Source organism: Corvus hawaiiensis, chromosome 4 (genome assembly GCF_020740725.1).
Source record: "Corvus hawaiiensis isolate bCorHaw1 chromosome 4, bCorHaw1.pri.cur, whole genome shotgun sequence".
Taxonomy (NCBI): domain Eukaryota; kingdom Metazoa; phylum Chordata; class Aves; order Passeriformes; family Corvidae; genus Corvus; species Corvus hawaiiensis.
In genome coordinates, this window is record NC_063216.1 from 72,477,583 (window position 1) to 72,493,848 (window position 16,266).

The following is a 16,266-nucleotide window of genomic DNA, read 5'->3' on the forward strand; positions in this document are numbered from 1 at the left end:
ACTCAGTTCATTCACCAGGATTAGGAACTCAGGTACAATGACCTTTTGGTTTTTATTTGTGGTCACTATTTCAGGATCTAGCTGTAACCAGCTGCTCTGCTGGCTCTGTGAAATTCATGACCCACCTCCCCAAAACTTCCCAGAGTCCCATCCCATAGCTGTTAAGGAAGATTTCTGACCCAGCAATTCCACACATTATGCTACATACCCAGCATGAGCACTATTATTTCTCAGTGTGCAATCACTGAGGTGAGTTTTGGGAAGTGCTGATGTGCAGAGAAATATCCTCATCCATTCTTTTTTAACATCCACCTTGGATGCTGACAGCAACAATCAGCAGCCTCATTCATGTGCTGCCTCTTCTGAAGAATATATACAAATGGACCCAGAATAGAAAGTGCGCTGTCAGACTCCATGGACAAGGTTTGTTAAATATGGTGAGGGCATAGAGTTGCCTCTGTCCCTTCACCTCTCTTTACTCTGCATTTTGCACCCTGAGAAGAGAAATTATGTCATCTGTTAATAAAGATAATTCCATCACTAAGGAATTGCCTCAAGGCACTAGGTCAGGTTCTGCAGTATTTCATCTCTGGGACAAATCCCAGTGTAAATGGATGTGGAAGAGGTGTTATATTTCACAGGAAGACAAGGAAAAAAATTAAATCTGAGCAGAATATATGCGTTTTTCTTCTGGTTTTAGCTTGTGGAGTAGCATGAGTCACTTTTAGATACTTGCAATTGGTGGATCTGAACATACTGCAAGATTATTGGATTTACAGAAGCCTGAAGCGAGCTATGGATCAGGGTCAATTTGGTAGCCAATACACCGAAACTGGAACAATTTATCTTGGCTCTCATTAGAGGAAAGTGTGAACTCAGAGATCCATAGAAGTGATGGTTCTTTCATGCTGTGTTAATTGCAAAACACCTAATAGTTCACCACTGGAAATCCATAACACATTGTAGGAGTGCATGTTTCTACAGAGGGGTTTTGCTTTACCACTCACAGTAAAAAATGAAGTCAGTGAGTTAAGGGGAAACAAAATCTCTCAGGGTCCACGTATTTGCATTCTTCAGAATTTCTCTTTATGTGTTCATAAAGACAACTATTTTTCAAGACAACACCACTCCGTTTTTAATAGAAAAAATGTCATATTTTATGGAAGTAGCAAAGAAAGGATACAAATTTGTTAGTATTTTGTATCTGATGTCTTCATATCAAAGATGTTGGGCCCTGTCCTAGTCCTAGGCTATTCTCCAAGTCAAAACAAACCAAAACAAGCCTTCCACTCTCCCTGGGCATGGCCAATTCATTCTCTGACCCATGGGACTGAGCATACTTGGCTTTTCATAGTCAAGACTTTTCTACCAAGTCCGTCTGGATTTTTTCAGGAGGCAGTGGAGATAGACATCCCTCTTGAAGGCAACTCATACCTGTGTAAGACAGATGACTGGAAGACAGAAGATTAATTACTCTTTGGAGGTATTTCTCCCACTCTGTACTCAATATAGGGAGCCAAGAGGATGGATTTAATTTAGTCACCTGAATTTCAAGGAGATGAAGTTAGATTAGGTGAATCCTACATTTAATCTTTGTCAGGTTTTTCATTTCCTGCAGATAGTTCCATTATCTGTCAGATAATGGAGGTCGAATCTGGAGATGAAAGTTTTCTTTCAGTGGGACTTGTATGAGTAAAGCTTTTCACAATTATTTTAGCCAGAACTATTTTTCTCTGTTTATAAGTTCTAGAAAAAAAAAAATATAGCTCCCACAATAGAAGATCTGCACTATTTCCATGTATCTATTTTTAGCTCATTATTTCAGGCTTTTTCTCTTTAACACAATACTCTTCAGCTTACTTCTGTGAGGGAATCCTTATTAGCCAAGGGGTAACCAAAATCTTGGAGATGTGGTTTAGGCAATGAGCAATGATATACAAATATATCATCTGACCCACAAAAACTATCTTTGACAACTATCAAATAACTTCACTGTCCCTAGTCCTCAGTGGGAGACAGTTTTAAGGAGAAACTTCCTGAGGGTACTCTTGGTCATAAAAGAGCTATGGTTGGTAAAGCTAGATAAGCCTAAGTGTTCCTGAAATTACAATGAGCATCTTCACTCGAGTTTAATCACAGAAAATGAGATTTTTGACAAAGTTTTCAGCCACCTTGTCACATTTCTTTTGTGTTACTTGGAAAACAAAAAAGTATTATGGCATTTTGCTCATCACTGAAGTGCGTCACTGAGGTCAAGCAAAATAGTTCCTTTCTGGTGAGAGACAGCTGGTGTGCAGGCTGGAGCTGTGAGGATAACGGATCAAGAGCAGGAAAAAACATTGGCAGTCACCATGGTCTGCAGGGCTATGGGATGCTGGGAGTTGCCTCTTCCCACCACCAGCTGGGGTAGCTGTCAGCTGGGGAAGGACGCTTGGCTGGTGCTGCTTCTTTTGGGTCCCGCCTGTTTCTTTGTCCAATAAATGTCTTTCAAATGCATGTGTCTGAGAAAATGAGAGCAAAATTTCATTAATTCATTCAAATTCGTAGACATTGATGTCTCAGGGAAAACACTCAGTGTGAGGATGGGCACAGCCAGCACAACAAAGTTCTGGGAGGTGGGAAGGAGGAGGTTTGGAGCACAACATAATCCTGAGTCTATGAGATATCATAGCTGCTTACTCTCTGTGATGCCAATGCTGCAAAAAGGGAGAGGGAAGAAATTGCAGAAGAGTTGTCTGCATGTTTGTCTTCTTCACAGCTGGAGAGGGGATTTGGGAACGCCAAAGATACAACTTCTCCTTCACCTTTTGTTGTTCCCAAATAATGGAAGTTGCTCTTCTGTTCCTCATTTTACTGTTGTGATTGGAGTATACTGTTCACAGGGTATTTCTTGTCAGTGTGTGTATTGAAAGAATGATAATTTTGGAGGAAATAATTCTCCTTTTTCTAGAATTTGTTTTCTTCCAAAAACTAGTCTGAGCAGCAAAGCACTTGTTCTGGCAGGGTACCGATGCCAGTCCTTTAATTTTCTGTGCATTTCTGTACTGAGAGAGAAAAGATTACTGCTTGCACTTAGCCTGGTGCTGGGATTGGAGATTATGCAGATATTTTGACCCTTGTTCTTTAACAGTTTAATTCCAAACAATGCAGAATGAATTATATTTTTGATGACTTTGTATATTTATTACAGTGTTGACTGTCTTCAGGTGATATACATATACTTGTGTGTACATGTATATTTACACATACTTAAAACCTGCAGAATCAGACCCAAAAGCAGGCAGGTTTGATGACATTGCTCTTTCTTGGGCTGCACCACAGAACCAAACTTGTTGCTATGTTTTCACTCTCTGGGATTTGACATGAGAGAGCCACTGTTTGTAAGGAGGAGAAACAAAATGTCCTCCTCATCCAAATTTCTTTTTCTTGGGTTTCTTATTCCCCCACCCTCTCCTGACACAGGACAGCACCAGCTATCCAGGCTCTCTTTCCAGCTGGTGTGTTGTCTGAAGTGACTACACAGCCTGTAACTAACTAAGCTTCAGGACTGAAATGCAAGTGGGTGTCAAGAAGGCCAGAAGCAGGAAAATGAGTTTAGATGGTTGAACTTTATCCTTCTTTCTTGCAAGTACTGGGATAATCTCTTCGTTATAATAGAAGAATGAGAAGGAAAACTTCTCAAAAGCATTTCCCAAGCATACAAACAACTTTTGTTTCCAGGTTTCTTTCAACCTTGATAGCTTTACAGGTACCACAGGTAGAAGTGAAATACACAACAGTGGAGTTGCAGGATTTTTATTTTGAACCTTGTGCAGACTTGTCTTACATGGCTCCTTCTTTCCAAGAAGAGATTCTAACTTATTCTGAGCTTACCTGCTCATGCACAAATAAATGTATGACAGAAGAAAGACTGAGGGTGGATTTGAATGACTAATGCTTTGGGAAGTGTGAACACTGCTCTGCTTCTCACAGACATTAGAAAGCTGGCACCCTGCAGTCTTCCTAACATGACTCACGGTGGAGTGTGAAAAGGAAGGTGTTATACAGGTTCACCCATTAGAATCAAGGTGTTCAAGCAGGGAATTAGCTGCTGTATACACCAGTTCCTCATGGAACTAAGCAGGCACAGGAGCTGACATCCCTCTTCTAGCAGGTACCCTGACATGCTCTTCCAGTAGCTATTGAACCACAGAGGGTAAGCGCCTGCTCTCAGTGAAGACAGAGGCAAACCTCACACTGGGAATAATCCTGGACCTCTAGAAATACATGAGAATAAAAAGGTGACAGCCAAATTTTAGAGGGTGAAACTCTGCTGCCAACTCAAGACTGTATCAAAAAGCCATTTGGTCCTTTTGAGTGTGTTCAAAGACTTGTCAAGTCTCACAAAAATGTCTTTTGTTTCCGCACTCAGTCTAGCATTTACTTTGCCAATCAATAGTTCAAGGCAAGGACCTCTCATAGGCAATATCTGTGGTCAGTGGCTAATCTTCTGTTGCTGATAACTGAGGTGAGCATAAAATTCAGCACAGATGCCCAAGGTGGGCAGTGAAATAACATCAAATACTGCAAAGGCAGGTTATTGGTGAGATGAGGCAGCATAATTACTGCATTGTGAGTTGACCTGACAGGCATGAACAGGAATCTTGTAATCATTAAGGAATTCAACTAGACTCATTGTGTACCAGTACATAGGATTTTGTCAATAAATTCATTACAGACAAACCTTCAGTAATTAATAAAATATTCTGACTAAATGTAGAAATCTGGGGGTGAAATGCAAAAAACCGTTTACTAATCCACTAGAAGTCCCTCTCAGAGTTGAGCTATTTATCTATCTCATGCTGGGTGTTTTGGTGTAACTCAGAAAGAATGAGCTTTCTTGTCTCTATTCAGTCTCCAACTGCACTCTCCTGAGACCTCCCCAGACCACTCACACCTGTCTCTGTCTCTGCAGAAGGTCTCAGCAGTAGCTATTTGTGTGATAATTCCTACTACGAACCAAATGGATGGGGCAGTGAAGCAGTGATAAACAAGATTAGCTCCACCATATGGCATCAGACACATTACTCCTCTAAAGCAAATTAATATGCTGACTGTGAGACTCTTGCGGTCATAACTCCATCTCTGGAATGCTTCTGTGTTTGTGGACAGCTCAGCACTATGGCAGCTGGTTGAGCTGGCTGACTCCATCATCCTCTCTATGCTGTCAGTGCAGACTATCCTTGCAAAGCATTCCGGTATCTGTCTCCAACGTAAGAGTTTTATTGGCAAGAAGTATGCACAGGAAAACTGAATAATTAATAAGAAAAGCATCCACAAATATGCTGGCTGGATATCAGAAATGGGTCTACCCCCAAAAATCAAAATACTTTTTTAAAGGGAAAAAAAAAAAATGTTTGGTTAGAAATATTCCTGCAGTGTTTTTTGGGAAGTGACTCCCTAATTCTTCTTGATCCATTTCTTCTCTGCAAAAAATCTCTTTAGAGCAAACTCTGATTCCCATGAGGGATCATAAACCCATTCTCTTGAGGATTGTGCATTATGGGAGCTGACAGTCAGCAATGCAGTCAGCTGGAAGTAAAGAAGACCTAGAGAAGAAGGGTACCTGCATTCAGACACCATCAATCACAACTGCCATAAGGAATTTTCACATTCAAACTATTTAGGGCTGATGGGGAATTAGTTTTGGAGGTGATATCAAAGTTATTCATCTAGAGTAGACATGTTTTGTAAAAAGCTTCTCTTAAAAAGTCAGTTTTGCAAGGAGAAAAAGTTGTGCTGGAGATTTTCTGAGCTAAAAGACAATGTATCATCACCAAAGGTAGTCTTAAGTAGTCCAAGTGTTTGACATGAAAAAAACATTCTGGCACCTGCTCAGAATAAGATGAATCTAATACATGAGATGCTAAATTAGTCTGCTAAAAAGCTGCTTAATTTTACTGGAGTACAGGTGGTATTCTATTCCAAGGATAGAGTTCATAAGCATTTGATAAAAAATGTTGGTAGAGGTAGGACTCAAAGGAGTTCCACCAGCATGGTGAAAGTCAGCTTCTTAGGCACTGGGAGAGAGGGAAACCAGAGCCACTTAACTCAGTACTGCCCCAATATTCAACCATTAATAATTTTGAAAAGCCAGCGCGTGGCCTCCTATTCACCCAGAAAACCTGTAGAGGAATCAGGAAGGAACTAGAAGCTGTGTGAGTTGCACAGGGAGAAAGTTAAGGGCACAGACACCAAGAAAATCAGTCTTCAACCCCCCTGCTGTATCGAGGGTGGCCCATTCTTCCGCTATCAGGTGTGCAGCTGTCCCAGTATCCTGAGTATTGTGCATGCTGGGATGAAGGGTTCATAACCACTAAACACTTCTCAATACTGCTGTTAATATGAGCAGTTGGATCATGCAGTTTTTATACCAGAAGTATTAGACATATCGCAGAGCAGGAAAAGGAATAAATTATAACTTTTCTGAAGTTTCTGAGACGTGAAATCATGCATTATGAATTCTCCATAGATACATCACTACTAGCCATCTTCTGTTTTATTTCTAGCTGCAACACTTAGTTTCTGTGAGAAATGAATGAATATGGTAGCCAAGAATTTCCAAAGCAATGAGTCAGTTAAGACTGGCAAAGGAGAGAGGATGGGGAGCAATAGCTCCTTCCCCATTAGTATCACCTGGCTCAGAGTGCCTACTCCAAGCTGCATGATTGGTTAGAAATGCCAGCACACACATTGCTCTCCTATTAAAATAAAACGGGTGAGGTGTTGGGGTCCCTCCCCCGCCGTGTAGCCCTGGGAGAGGGGCCCTGAGGGCACAGACACGGGGCTACCCTGTCCCTGCTCAGCCTCGTTCCCATTGGTTGGTTTGTGTTCCCTGCGCAGAAGAAGGACCCTTGGTCCCGTGACTGGAACGGTTCCTGGGCAGAGCTCCGGCCATGCGGCTGGAGAAATAAACATCTCTGAAACAGCTATCAAGAATCTGTCTGTCCATATATATTTCCTTTCCACGGGACTCCTGGTTTGATATATGCGTGTTGCAGGATCCCCACTGCAACACTCTCCATCTTCCTTTCCTCCTGATCTACGGTCCAGACATATCCATCTGACAGGTTTCCATTTTTAAGTTCCCTAGTCAATTAATTGGCACATTCCTTTAGACCTCTCAGCTCTGGCATCCAAAGACGACAGTTATTTTCAGAAATCTGAACTGCTGTTTTTCTTGAGTAGAAAATTCACAATTTAAGAAAAACTGTCACAGTTGTTTTGCCTTGAAAGGAAATGCACGACCAAGGAGGTAATGGCTGAGTTTTTGCAGGTTTGTGTTTCCATTGCATGGGTTAGCTGCAGAGTGGCTGGAGCCTGTGACATTTGATAGGAAATTGGTAGGCATATTCAAAACAAGATGGGAGATCAGGACACTCCCTTATCACCCTGGTAGAGCAGCCTTTCCTGGTGATACGTTCAGAATTATCAGGCATGTCTGTATTTCTTGATCTTCTTTCTCTCTGGTTTTGAGTTCCATCTCAGGGAAAATAATTAACATTTACCGACAGCATCTTTTAGCAATTTACTTCTTAGGATTAAGGAGATTTGCTAGCCCAAAACCTCTGATGTACTCAGACACCAACTGTGCATAAAAAGAGTTATTCATTCCCCAGGCATGTCAGTCTGGCACCTTTCACCAGTGCTACATGCACAGAGAAGAGAAACATGGAATTACACTTCAAAACCAACAAGACAAAGGGCCAAATAGAAATTGCCCTCTCTTCCTCAAAATATTGACTTTTTAAGCATTACACCAGTTATTATTCCTAGCTTAATGAATGGGGGAAAGGCAACAGATGAGGCTTTAGAAAGCTGAAAAAAGGAGTGAACAATGTGGGTCTCTACTGCTTCTCTGAGTTTGTATCTAACCATAACTTCAGTGGAGAAGCCGGACTCCTAACAGAACCATCCCAAACAGAGCTGAACTAGAATAAAACTGGATGCAGCCTGGTCTCTACAGCTTCCCACTGTATCTACTGCTCTGCTTCCAAACTGGATGATGAATACAGCCCTGAAGGAAGCCTACAGGCATTCCTCAAATGATAAGATAGATATAAGGGATTTATTGAGCCTCTTCCTCCAGCTTCTACTGAGAATCATTTACTCAAGGCAACCTTTCCTCTAAATATGTTTAAATTATGCTTTATTTAAGTTAGTTCTGCAACATCAACAGAACAATGTAGGACAGAGTTGGAGTTTATGGATCCCATTTTAACAGCACTGCATGGTAAGGGCTAAAAAGTGTTTCCTCTCAGACCTAGTCCTGTCAAAAGTTCCCTGCTGATGGAGTGAGGTGTTGCAGGGGAGGTTTGGCCTCCACTGAGAGCACCTGATCTGTAAATCAGCAGGCAGCTACAAAACATGGGATCTGCATGGGTATTTTTACGTTAATTTTCTCTCAGGCAAGAAATTACAATTTTAGAAGCACCCATGTTTATACCAATCTGTCATAAAGCTGTGCAGCATGAAGATACCTGAGCAAGTGCTGAACAACAAGCTTTATTGTGGAGCTCCACTGTGGCTAATTAACATCTAGAAGTTGCTATATTAGTCCGGGCAAACTGCCATGCAAACCTACTATACTGCTTTTTGCATCCAAGCAAATTGCATTAGAGCTACCTAAGGCAGCTGGAATGCAATACACTTTTACGGATGGAGGAGGCTTACTCCCACAAATTATTAGAGATGCAAGGCTCCCAAAAGCCTAAGTCATCCCTGAGTTCTACTCTAATGTAAGAATAAGCTTAAGGGAGCAAGGCATTTCAAGAAATTAATCTCTACACAATGTTTATTTACTAAATTCTCACTGTATTATCCATTAAAAGTCTTTTAACGCCTTGTCTGATTTAGATAAATACTGTTTGTGCTTAAGGACTATGAAAACAACCCATGAGAATCCCAGAGAAAGGTGACTCCTTCATTGTAAAGGTAACTTGTATCGTTAGTAACTGATGAATATTTTTTCATCTAACATTCCTTCCAGGAATGAACATGGTTTTTAACACACTCCTGAGCCAAGGTCCTACTACTACCCTCTTTTTCTGCCCTTGTTTTTAAGGGTGATGTTATTCCTCCTAACTCGTATCTCCACAAGTAGCAAAGAAATTACCCCCTGTAATGGGCTGAAGAAGGTGATATTTATTGTCTTTGAAACTTTAGCGATTGCAGGTTTCATGATCACTCCTGAAGAAATGTTTATCCTCAAATAGCTGAGACAATGCAAGTTGTTCAACGGATCCTTGTGTGGGAGTATGTTAAGGAGAATAGTTCACTGAAGCTTACAAATATGATGAGCTGTTTTAATAAAACAGCAGAAACAAGAATTACTAATGGAGGAGAAGGGATCTGCCTGTCTTCTCTCTGCCAAGATACTATCAACCAAAATTAACAACTCCTATTTCAAATCCCAGTGTTTCAATGAAAGGATTAATCCATACCCATGCACAGCTGTGTGAGACTGTCTTAATCTACAGGACTGATCAGAGCCTGGAAGCAATTCCCAGCATCCATTCAGGACATGAGGACTCTGCTGGAACAGCAAGCAAAGGTGCTGCAGGTAACCAGCTGCTGGTTTCTGAGAAATGAAGCCGTTGCTGCTGGGAGCTGATCCAAACGCTTCACTTAATTTGATAAAAGCTTTCCAGCATTATCGCTATGACTTACACTTTCTGTTACTATAATGCTGCTTTCAAGTGCCTGACTTAAATGTCCCAGTATTTTTCAAAGAGTGATGGATCTATTTATTCATTTATTTGATAAATAAGTATCTTGTTTGCTGGAGCTGACATATGTTACTCTTTATATAATAAATTACAAAAAGACACAGCAGCTACCAGTGGCATCTAGGAAAGACACATTTTAAACATCTTTTTCATACTCAGAAGAGGAGAGAAAAAAATTTTTTGAGTGTGATTCATCTTTCCTACTATAAATCTGTCTTAGAATGAGTTGAATCCTACTCCCAGCATAAACAGTCTACCTATCTTGGGTAGCATGGCTATTTTTCTACTTCAGAATTTCCAGCACAGTAAGTCACTCAAACCACCACAGTGCCTTTAAAACCAGTGTTAAGGCTGTTTGCTAAGTCATTGAGGTAGGAAACATAGTCATGGGCCCTGATCGCAGCATGATAAGTGTTGTATAGATGCTTACAAGCATACAGTGTTAAATGTAAAGCAGGAATCAGTAGATGGACAGGAGAATGCAGAGTAGCAAGGGATCCTGTTAATTAATATGATGGAATGTTATCACAGCACATAAAAAGTGTAACTACAGCCAGCCTCTGTGTGCATCATGACAGAAAGTTGTTTTAAAGATCAGAAAATGACATAGCAGATATTCAAAGACTGCTTCCAAAATACATCCAAGCACTCTTGAATGCATGAAGGGATTCGATCTACCCACCCTTCTCACTCAGGTCTCTGAGAGCACCAGTGTGAAAGGAGAAGCCCCACTCACTTTTCCTGAAATGTATCCCATGGAAGGAGCCTTCCTCCGGTGTGCAGCTGCACTGTACAAAGGGAAGGTGGCCAGGTTGCCCAGCACACCTCGGAATGGGAGGCAAACCGGCTGTGGCCATCCTCTGAGTGCACACATAAGCTCAAGGTAAGAACCCAGCCTCAAAAGGCCCAAGGACATTTTGCTTGCCCTCAGCATTTTTGTGTCTCTTAAAGCAATATATGCAACAATAACATCACATCAGTCTGGAAAAAAATAGACAAGCTTCAAAATGTTTCTATGCCCCACAGCAGATCTCATTTTTCAATTAGATCAGTCTAATAAGACTCTCTAAACATTATTTCTTTGGCATCCATAGTCTAGATTAGTTACAGCACCACTGGTATTACTTAACATTAGGTATTACTAAACTGCTGTTTATGAAAGATGTTTATGAGCCCTGAAACAAATCATCTGAGTGTTTTAAAGGAAATATTTTATTTTTCTATTTACTCCAAATAGCAGATTGATGCAGAAGTTGTAAGGGTTGATCTATATTATTTCACTTCTGATAAATAAAGTATTATTTGTGCTCTAAATTACCTCATTTGTCATTTAATACTGGTATTTTCCAAACGTTTTATTTTATGGCTCATGTAAGCAGTAAAAGAAACACCAATGCCTGCTTTTTTTACCTAGATTTGCTTGACTTAAAGAATAGTAAGGGACCTGTAATATTTTCAAGATGTAATATTTTCACTACTTCTATTTGTTAATATTTCTAATTAATTTCTCCTGAGGTTTATAATTTGGGAGAGTTATGAGGGATTTTGAGGGTTTTTTTGCTCTAAGAAACTTACTCGCAAGGTATATTTTTTTTTTACCTCTAAACTGCATTTGCAACTAAATCTCCAAGATGACACCAATTTATTTATCTTAGGTAAAAAGAAACATGAAGACAATGCCTAACAGCAGCAGGACACAGTTGAAGAAGAGTATTGTGATAAATACCTAGCTGAGTAGCAGCAAATCTAGTGCTGTGTTTCCTCTTGGCAAGCAATTTAGATAAACTGCTGTCTATCCTAAAAGATCATGGTCCAAGATTTCAGATGGCGTAAAGGGACATCTTCGCAAAGTTCAGTGCAGTGGATAAGACTGTCCAAGAAGTTGGCAATTTAATATTGGATGTTTTTTTCCTATCCTTAAGTCTCATGTCCTAAGTGCTCATGTCCTGGTAACACCTCAGTAAATGTCATGCTCTGGAGTGTTTGCCTGAAGATGTGCCTGTGCAGCAGTGTTCGTTCCTGGGGCACAGACTGGTGTGCAACAAGGAGGGTGTTCTATAACAGGGAAAATAGCCCTTACCTGCAGCCAGATGAACCAACACAGCACCTTTCCTGCTGCCTGGATTTGAACAGGAGTTTACAGATTCATGGGCATCATAATTGTGACTTAAATGTTTGTGAATAACAGCATTCCTTTCCTACCAGACAGCAAACTGAGTGTAGACCCACTGTAACCCACAGTAATCTATAATAAGATTTAATGTTCAAACCAACAGTTTTCCAGCTCTTATGTAATTGGAAAAATGCAAGTCATTTCTGTGAATAAAGGGCTGTTCTATCAGGCACCTGGTTATCACCACAATATTGCTGGCTTTCCATAGCTGGTGATTTGTGTTTTCATACCATACACCAAACTTAAATGCAGCTTTTAAGGATGAATGTGAAATTACAGCCATTTTGAATGTGTTTTGAATTATCCTGGATAATTGTTAGGTCAGTATGAAGGATTCTCATGCTCAAAAACAAAAATCAAGCCAAATTTTCTTCTAGTATGACTTCTCAGAGTTCTGCTGCAATGAACTCCCCAAAGTGTCATATTGTTGGTAATATGAGAAAATAAACTGTTTCTGAATCGAAAATGTTTTCAGCAATCATTGGATTAGGCACTGTTTGAAGCTCCAGCAGATAATAAAACATGACTGTAAATGATTGTTTCAGCTTTATCTTTCAAAAAATCAGTCAAAATGCGGTTTCTTCCAAACAAATAAAGAAAGTATTTATAGCAAAATATACTCCCTAATGAATAAAATGTACAGTCAGCCATAACCCCAAACATGTGCCAGACTCCATTCATTTTTTTCAAGGAAATCCATGGGTTGTTTATAAACATACTGAACCAAAATATTTAGGTTATCACTTGAAAGGGTCTCTCCGCTGAGATTAGGCCAGGAAAGTTTAAAGCCTAGAGGTTGTTCTACAAATATCTGTGTATGTGTCTATAAATATTCTAGCATTTCCTGTAATTAGTGTTGCTCGATACTCCCTCTTTCAGGATCTTTTATTAGTGTCTCGTAACTTTGCTAAACATCTTGATTAAGGGTTTTTCCCTGCTAGGGCTATCCAGGCAGAGTCAGAACTAATTTGTTTGAATCAAAACAGCTAAGCCTGTACTGAGAATACTGTTGTTCCAGAGGAAAAAACCCATATTTTTTAGAACGATTAGATAGTTCTAGAATGCTTTGTAGAGGGATTTGAAATTTGGTCTGTTCTATTCAGTGTATATAAGAAAATCTACAAGGAGATGAGCAAATTAGAAGACTTGGGGGAAAAACCCAACCGTTCATGGATGCTTAAGAGAGATTATTCTGAGCCTAGCAACTGAAATTAGCAATAGCACTCTCTCTCCTGAGCACACTTCAGTCCCAGCAAGGATAATTTGTGCTTGAGTGTCCCATTCATCACTTCCCACACAGCAAACAAGTATGACCCAAACACTTCCTATCTCTTTGGCAAGTCAGTTTTATCTTCACTTTTCCTTGAGACTTCCCTCTTTTCTTACATTCTCACATATCTGAACCCAGCTCAAAGCTGTTATTGGCCCATCCAGTACTGACCTACCCCCACACTTCCTTCCCCTTCCTGGTCTTTTGGGCCAATCTTTTTCCCTGAACAACTGCTATGATTGCTTCTTTCCCTAATACCCTAAGATCTTTCTTTTTTGTACTTTCATGTTAAATCTTATTCCCTTTTATCTGCAGCCCTTAGCCATCCTATCTATACATATTCCAGGTTCCAGATTCTCATGCTACCCCCTATGTACACCAACAAATGTACTTGCAACAATTTTCCAAACTGTCTTACTCCCCAAGCCCCCATCCCTTCCTGGTACTTTGTCCATTTTACACAACCTCCCAGTCCCAGCATCCACTTAGAGACAATCTGTTCCAGACTCCCCTCCACATGCCCAGACACACCAGAATTTTTTACCTAATATGTGCATCTGGATTTTGTTTTGTTTGTAATTTTTCTCCTTTATTCTGCCAGAGTCCAAAAAGGATTATTGATGATGTGGAGGACTTCAGCTTTCCGAGTAACATTTAACAAGACTGTAGGCAACTGCTCTTATCAGCAGAGATGATGGGTAAATGTAACACCAGATGGTGTTACCAGGCCCACCACACTCGCAGAATTGTGGGTGTGTACGTGTAAACACACAGGCATGTACACATGCAAACAAATAGCCTACTGTGTACATGCAAATGTTTTCTGCACACTACTTGCAGCAGAATAAGCTTTATCTGTCTAGAAGGATGCAGCTGCCACTTGCCCTGGATTTGTTGATATACCAGAACTCTTTGGCATTGCTCCACTGATGCAGAGAATCACAAATGCTGGCTATACCACTTTACAGCTGCTTTCCATCATCTGAGATGCACCACACGGAAAGCTCATTCCAGCAGATCTGGTCTTATCTTTATTTTCAGACATTTGCAATCCTGATCATTCTGTCCTTTCCCTGATTAGCCTTATGTAAATGGTCTTTAAATTTTAGATGATGAAACAGATTTGCACTGTGATTCTTCACTCTGAAAAGTGAAAGTCGTCCAAGAAAGTTTCCTTGGAACATGCCCAGGTGAAATTATCCCACCCTAAAAAATATTATGAAACATTTTCAGATCAGTATTTTGTTATTAAGAAGAGGCCTTTTCTTCTGATAACTTGTAGGAGGAATTAACAGCAAATTCAGAAGAGCTGGATATGAAAGTCATGATGCAGTACAGTATTAACTAGGTTTGGGGACTAAATGATGGCCCTTAGGTCAATTTACACATACATTGTGAAAAGTGTGGCAGATATCTAAATGGAATCTGTACAGATATTCACTTTGATACTGAGAGTTTCATGTTCAAACTGCTGTCCACCAAGACCTCCAGGTTCCTTTCTGCCAAGCTTCTTTCCACTGAAGAGGCTATCATCATATGCTGGTGCATGGGGGTGCTCCAAGTGCAGGACTTCACAACTCCCTTTGTTGAACCTCATGACATTCCTGTTGACCCATTTCTCCAGCCTTTTGAGGTCGTTCTGGATGGCAGCATGACCCTCTAGTGCTTCTGCTGCTTCTCCCAGTTTGGTGTCACCAGGAAACTTGCTGAGGCTACACTCTGCCTCATCATCCAGAGGTTTAACAGTACTGCACCCAGTAGTGGTCACTGAGGAACTCTGCTAGCCACTGTCTCCAGCTAGATTTGTGGATCACCACTCCCTGGAGCCAGACATTCAGTTTTCAGTCCACCTCAGTCTACTCACCCAGTGTGTACATCAAAAGCTTCTCTATGAGGGTCTAACGGGACACGTTGTCAAAGGCCTCGCTGAATTCCAGGCAGACAACACCCTCTGCCTTCCCCTCATCCAAGAGGTCAGTCACTTCACCACAGATGTGTGTCAGGTTGGTCAAGCAAGGCTTCCACTCAGTGACGCCATGCTGACTATTCCTAAGGATTTTATTATCCTCACTGTGCCTGGAAATGGTGTTTAGCTGTGATCCTAAAATCTAAATTCAGCAAAGATCTCAGGAAGATAAATTAACTTTGAGCAAAAACACAACAGTGCGCAGTTCTGTCCACGTTCCTATTAATTCATAACAATTCAGAGACTTACATGCTGTGTAATTCAAGCCCTCATCCAATTCAAATATCCACAGGAAAAGACAATTCCAAAAAATCCTGCAGTTAAAAATATGGGAATTAGTATATGTCACAAAGGTAATGAAGGGGGATAGGTCAACTTACTGCTTTCAATCACTTTGTCCCACATTGTATATAGTAACTCTTCTCTTTTTGTTTCCATTGGAATAAGTGCTATGAAAACATAATGAAAGATATAAGGCAGCATTTATAAATGTGGCTGCAACTTCATATCCTGCAGTCCAGTCTTACCATAAAACTTTGAGCCTGGTGTTTTGAATAGGTTTTTAATACTCATTGAGCTGCAGATTTTTTGCCCAGAACATCCTGTTGTAAGGAGGAAACCTCTAGAGCTGAATATGCCAGCCTTCCTAGGGCTTCTGACTTCCAAGTAGCCAGCTTTGTTAAACATCCAGGTGGATTATGCTGTTAGCCACAGCTTGAGACAGGCTCCCAGGATCTGAGAGTCTGGAGCAATCAGCAAAAAAGGCACTCCACATTTCAGTGGGTTTGCAGCAGCTGAGGCTTTCTGCAGTTCAGTCTAAAAGTCCAGCTCCATTCAAGTATCTTCAGGGCTTCCAGGGTCCTTGAAAGCCTTTTCAAGAGCTGTGAGCTTTAGTAGCCTTAGTGGACACTGTGAGAAGTTTGACATACTTGGTCATTTTACAGCTCTTACTGCAGCCGTGGAACTAATGGAAACATCCAGCAGACAGCTTGCAGGCTTAGTCTCAACCTGCATCAAGCTAAGTCCTAAACAAGAAAGAAAAAAAAAGTGAAAGAAGGAAAAAAGTCACTTCTGAGGCAGAATTTCCCTG

The 16,266-nt window shown here is 40.7% G+C and overlaps 1 long non-coding RNA gene across 2 annotated transcripts in view; it reads right to left on the minus strand.

The window, feature by feature from the left end:
* The window catches only part of LOC125324747, a 77,228-nt gene that overhangs the window by 36,753 nt on the left and 24,209 nt on the right, over window positions 1-16,266 (minus strand). For both annotated transcript variants that reach the window (XR_007203115.1, XR_007203114.1), the window contains one exon: window positions 14,652-16,201. This is a non-coding gene — a long non-coding RNA (uncharacterized LOC125324747). The remainder of the gene's footprint in view (window positions 1-14,651; window positions 16,202-16,266) is intronic.